Source organism: Epinephelus lanceolatus, chromosome 10 (assembly GCF_041903045.1).
Source record: "Epinephelus lanceolatus isolate andai-2023 chromosome 10, ASM4190304v1, whole genome shotgun sequence".
NCBI lineage: Eukaryota > Metazoa > Chordata > Actinopteri > Perciformes > Serranidae > Epinephelus > Epinephelus lanceolatus.
In genome coordinates, this window is record NC_135743.1 from 914952 (window position 1) to 921502 (window position 6551).

Genomic DNA, 6551 nt, shown 5'->3' on the forward strand with positions numbered 1-6551 from the left:
CAGAGGGAGTAACAACAGACGACCCCACGTCACGTACTCTTTTAAACGGCGGAGGAAGATTCAATTAAGCTAATGCAGAAAGAGAGGGGGGGGGGCATGGCTGTGACCAACCAGAACAATCATGTGGACTGAAAAATGCTGCATTAAATAATGATGGAAGGCTGAGAGCAGATCTGTGTGGAGAAAGTGAAAAGAGAAAAATAGCAGGTGGAGTAAAGGATGGTCGGGAAGAGATGGAGATGCTGACAGGTGAAACTGAAAAGAGACAGAGGGAGGAGGAGGAGGAGGGGGGTGGGCTCACAGAGGAGCTATAAATACAGGAGAGAGGAGCCCTGGGTTGCTGCATAAAGACACAATAAGATGCCTCCACATCGTTAGCATTCAGCTAGCGTAGCATTATAGCCCGGCTCCTGCTGTGTCTATAGTAAAAGCAATAAGAGGCAGGTGTCGGGGGACCAGCAGCAGGAATATGGCACATTGTTGTGCAGCAGGCTGGACGCCGAGCGGGGCATTGACAGATAGCACGACTGGGACACAGATAGACTCCCATTAAGTATTCAACCACGGGGTCACAACCGTCCCAGCTCCTCCACAGAGACACACATCTCCATCCTGCAGTCCGTGTGCAGTCACAGCGGCGCTGCAGTGAGGGATTTATTTGGAGGGGCTGTAAACAACACACAGCACTTTATGGTGGGAGTTTGTCAGCCAATAACTTTGCAGTGGAAATGCTCCAATAACCCGTTTGTGCTGATGCTTTAATCAATGTCCCCCGTTTGAATGGCGAGCTGTGTCCCTGCTGTGACGATATAAAAATGATATCAGCCGCTCACTTTGTGCTGCAGCTGAATCGGTGGCGCTGTGACCGTGATGCTCCCCAGAGATTGGATCATCCCTCTGTTAGCTGGCTCAGCCTGATAACTCCTTCAACAGATAACAAGCAGGGACAGAAAGGAAACACCACCTGTACGTGTGTGTGTGTGTGTGTGTGTGTGTGTGTGTGTGTGTTGTTCACATCAAACAGTGTGTTCCTGGGCTCCCTGTTAGCGTTTGAAAAATGACATGAATAGTCACCTTTAGAAACAGCAGCACCTCGCTCTTTGTGGGGAGGAAGGAAGGAAGGCAGGGTGTAATATTGGCGGAGCGAAAAAAAAGATGAGTCATGTCGCCTTTAATAAAAGCATCCGCGGCGTCTGTGTGGAGTTGTGGTTGGCACCATCAGCACATTGTTATCTCCCTCTGTTCCCTGGCTAAGAGGCGGCAGCAGACCTCCCAGGCCGCCGCGTGGCACAGCCGCACTAGAGGCCATTAAAGACGGGCGGCAGCACCTGGCAAATAGGAGGCCACTGGGGAGAGGGAGGAAATGAAGGGGAATGGAAGCAAAGAGCCACACAAGAAATGGAAGCTCATTATCGCTCAGAGCCGGTATTACAGGCGAGCTGTCGGCACACCTTTGCTTCCCCGGCGGAGTCGGAGGTGTGAGGAGGGAAAAATGTAATTCTGCCTGACAGTGTTTTCATAATTAGACCGGAACATGATCGGTTTGAGGCTCCTAACCTTCAGATCACGGTTTCAATACGGACAAAAGAAGAAGCGGAGTCATTGTTCACGACCACATCTGCTCTTTGTTACGCAGGGAAACAGTTTTGAATCAGCTCTGTGTAGTTCGCCACAGGACAGAGAGAAAAGGCCACACATGTCAGAAAATAAAAGAATGTCTGATGGTCGTCGTCTGGACCGAACCAAAAGGCCAGAGCCACATTTCTTTCTCCTCCTGCAGGAGCGTCACATGGAAGAGTCATAAATCAGGGGTGTTGTAACAGTGCCCCCTTGTGGACAGGCTGGGAACAGGGCTGAGCCTTCACCTGTAATGTGTGTTTGAGGCAGACACACCTGCAGACAGCCGGAGCTGCAGCTCATGATTCACTGTGAGCAGCTGAGTTTATCACGACTAAATGTTCTTTACAAATGTAAAAACATCTGCAGGTGAGAACAGGTGTTTTAAAGACAGCACACACAGGTAACTGAGGAGTGATTGGAAGACTTTACTTTTTATTTTTAAATCTCTCCATGGCCTCAGAGTATACTGTTTATGTCTGAGCTCCTCAGACAGGAACCTGCTGACTGTTCCCACCTCACACTTTAAGACTGAAGGGGACCAAGCGTCTGCTGTCGAGGCTCCAGGTGCCTCCGATACAGCACTCATGATCCACTTTGCTTCATCAGCATCTTCTTTTAAAGACTCATTTTAATCTTATGATTTCTCTTTCATTTAAACGGTGACACTGTCCCTTCCTCCTGACTTTACACTTACATCTTTCACTGCTCTCTCTCAGTGTAGAATTCATCCATCAGGTCCGTCTGCATCCAGCTGCAGGTCGAACTCTTTCCCCGTCTCTACGTCACTAAAGCTAAACTTTCAGAAACGTTCTTCATCTCTAACGACATCTGTCCTCGATGCAAACGAGCTCCTGCAACAGTGAGCCACATGTTCTGGTCATGTAACTCGTCACGTTACTTTTGGACCTCGATATTTGAGGTATCCTCATATACCGGCAAGACACAACAGATCCTGAACTGTTTACAGTGTTGTTTGGCACCTCGAACCAGGCAACACACCAAATGTGATTGCATTTACGTCATCGTTAGCATGAAGGCTAATGCTCATTGGATGACGGCTGCCTGTCCACCTGTCCTTCATACAGCAGGTCAAGAAGTCATGATGTGTCTTCAATCACAGAAGCTATGGTTTATTCTGAAGGGATCATTTGGGAGGTTTAATCACACTTTAATGAATATAATGAGAAACCGTCTCCGTCACAGCAGCTTCAGACCATGTGTGTGTGAGAGCTGTCAATCAGACCTGTTTCCTGTCAGCGTCTCTTTTTCTGTGTGTGTGTGTGTGTGTGTGTGTGTGTGTGTGTGTTCTGGTTGTCTTACTGTTAAAAAATGAATAAATAAAGTGTTAAACAAAAATTTAACTCATCACTTTTAAAATGTTCCTTTGTGTTGTATTTATGGTTTTTAATTATCCACTGTTCTTATAGATCTAATCTGTGTGTGTGTGTGTGTGTGTGTGTGTTTTATTGTTGTGATTTTATGTGTAAAGCACTTTGTAAAATTGCTTTTGATAAGTGCTGTACAAATAAACTTTATGATTCTTATTAAATGTCAGATTTCAGTCTGCAGTGATCAGACGGTGCAGCAGGGTTGTGTGTGCACAGAGCTTTTAAAGGGTTAATGAGGCTCATGGAACAATATATTTAAACACCACCATCACTTAAAGCACATCCTGTCATATTAAAACACAACGCAACATGTCATCTGACATCAAACTGCATCATCGTCCCGCCTGATGACATCAGAGGAGAAGTGCTGATAAATAAATATGAGAAACTTATGAATGTTTTAATGTCATTTGAGCTGAATTCACCTTTAAATTCCTCAAAAACTGTTCAATAAAATCACATATAATTTGTCATGGACATAATCAGCCTCATCCTGAACACAAAGCTGAAAAAATTTTCATAGAACTTTTTAAGGATTGGAAAAAAAAAAGTCTTAAAAATGAAAATGATGAGTGAGATCATCAGACTGCTGAAGCTTTGAGTTTCTCCTTAAACTCACTTTTACAAGAAGGTCGACCTTTAATTTTCTTTGATGGTTTTATATCTGAACTTTACTGTCTGTACATTTAAACGTGTTTGTTTCAGTGTCACTGTTTTATATGTACTCCCATATTTATGCTTTTTTCTGCTTTAAACTCAAGAGTTTGTTTTTTATCAGCTTTATGTGACATCATCTCATTTATATGCATCTTACTATATAATGATGAAAACTCTGTGTGTGTGTGTGTGTGTGTGTGTGTGTTCCACGTTTTTCTCCTCACTGACTTGGTCAATCCATGTGAAATGTGGCACAGTGGTAGAGGGTCATGGGAGGATGCCAATGAAGCAATATTACATCAATTGGCCAAAGGGGGGCGCTATAGCAACCCATTGAAATGTCAAACTTTGAATGGGCATATCTCATGCCCCGTATGTGGTAGAGACATGAAACTTTGCACAGAGATGCCTCTCCTCATGAGGAACACATTTGCCTCAAGAACCCATAACTTCCACTTATATAGATTTTGCGCCATTTTGAATTTTTTGAAAAACACTTCAAATGGATCTCTTCCTAGGAAGTTTGAGCGATCTGCATGAAACTGGGTGAACATAATCTAGGGACCAATATCTAAAGTTCCCTCTTGGCAAAAGTTGGAAAACTTACTAAAACTGAGCTTCTATAAGGCAATGAATATTGCGGAGGGCGTGGCTCATCACATAAAGGTGTATAACATCTCAAGGGTTTCACCCATCACCACGCAACTTTGTAGGCATATGACCACACATAATCTGAGGGGACCCCTCCATTATTGACCCCATCAAACAAAATGGGGGCGCTAGAGAGCTCATTTCTTATCTAGGCCTAACCGCCATATGGATTTTTACTAAACTTGGTAGATATGTAGAACAGGACGCCTCAAGGTGACTGGAGAAATTTAACTCTAATTGGCAACTGGGTGGCGCTATAACAACAGAAAAATGCTTCAAAATGGCTAAAATGCGACCGATCGCTGTGGCTCCCCCTGTGGACCAATGTTGGTGTTGTTTTCTAATGTTTGGTATGACTAAGTCATGGGGTACGTCCCAAGTCCCTTAAAATTACTGCTAACCACCTAACCTAGCCACCTTACCTAACTGTTTAGTCCCTCCCACTTAGGAAAACATTTAAGGAGTCAGGAGTTAGGAGTGAGGAGCGAGGATTGCTGATAAGAGACATGAGACGGCCTTACTCTGAAGCGTCACGTAAAGCGACGTCCTATTCTGGTGACGGCGGCACAGCTGGATCTGCTGCATAACGGAGCCAGCGTTTGGCGTACATCCCAAGTCACATTATATTCGCTGATCAAAGCCTGAATAAGAGTTATCAGACCTGTCAGTCTGCCTCAATCAATCAATTTTATTTATAAAGCCCAATATCACAAATCACAATTTGCCTCACAGGGCTTTACAGCATACGACATCCCTCTGTCCTTATGACCCTCACAGCTGATCAGGAAAAACTCCCCAAAAAACCCTTTAACAGGGAAAAAAAACGGGAGTAACCTCAGGAAGAGCAACTGAGGAGGGATCCCTCTTCCAGGACGGACAGACGTGCAATAGATGTCGTACAGAACAGATCAGCATAATAAATTAACAGTAATCCATATGACACAATGAGAGAGAGAGAGAGACAGAGAGAGAGAGAGAGAGAGAGATGCAGGACAGACGGTAATGACAGTAGCTTACAACAACATTAATGAAAGTAATAATAATTAATATTAATATTACCTACAGCCTATTAAACATTATTCCACTCACATGACATGCAGGACAATTAATGATGGGCAAATGTGTGTGTGCGTGGTGTTATATCACTCGAGCAGCTGCACATTTAACAGCCACACATCACCGACAGTCCGCTGAACAACGCAACGGGTTGTGAATGAAATAAACTTAATTACAACATGACAGTCTTGCAGGAAATATCATTAACGTTACTCTTTGTAGTCACGTAGGCATGTGAATTACAGCGTGTCATTGCAAAGAATGCATGTAACGGGTACACTTGAGCTGTTTCTCCGCCATCCCGTTCAAATGAGCCAGATGTAGGGGGCGGGTATTTATACGTCATGGCCTCAAGCTGAAAAAGACTTCCTGTTAGGAAGCTCTCGTGTTACCTTACTCATCACACCTAACAGATCCCTCCTAACTCCTAACGCTAACTCCTTACTGGCAGGAATAAGAGACATGAGACGACCTTAAAGATGGCGGAGCTTGAACGACTTCCGGTTCAAGTAAGGAGTTAGGAGTTAGCAGTATAAAATAAGAGACTTGGGACGTACCCATGGTATGGTATGCTGTACATAATCACGGAAACTGTCAGTGTGTCATTCTGTCAGTCAGTCATTCTGTCTGTCCCACGTTTTTCTACTCACTGACGTGGTCAATCTATGTGAAACTGCTCATAGGCATTGAGGACTGGCTTAGATAGAAGGTGACACAGCTACCAATACTGATATTATTGCTGATATTTGTCTGCTCATGATCTCAATATTAGTATGTTATGAGTGGGGGAGGGGATTATATTATATAATAATAATTAATATTATTAATGTGTGTCTGAGGACACTTTCCTTTTTAGTTCTCACTAACTGTGCAGTGACGTCACGTTAACCTGTGTAAGGTCAGACTCAGAGTCATCGATGAGACAAATCCACTGAAACTGTCAGCTGACTTATGAAGGAGAGATTTTTTATGACGTGTCAGAGATGATTATTTTATATTTTAACCTCAGATCTCCTTTTTAAATAAAAACTAGCATTACGGCCTTGTGGTTGAACACATGTCAGCGAAACATGGACACGTCACACGCACAGGAAACATGTCCTGACGATCACCTGCACAGAGACATAAAGCTCAGTAGGATCCTTCAGTTTGTTTCAGAACTGGATTTCATACAAAACA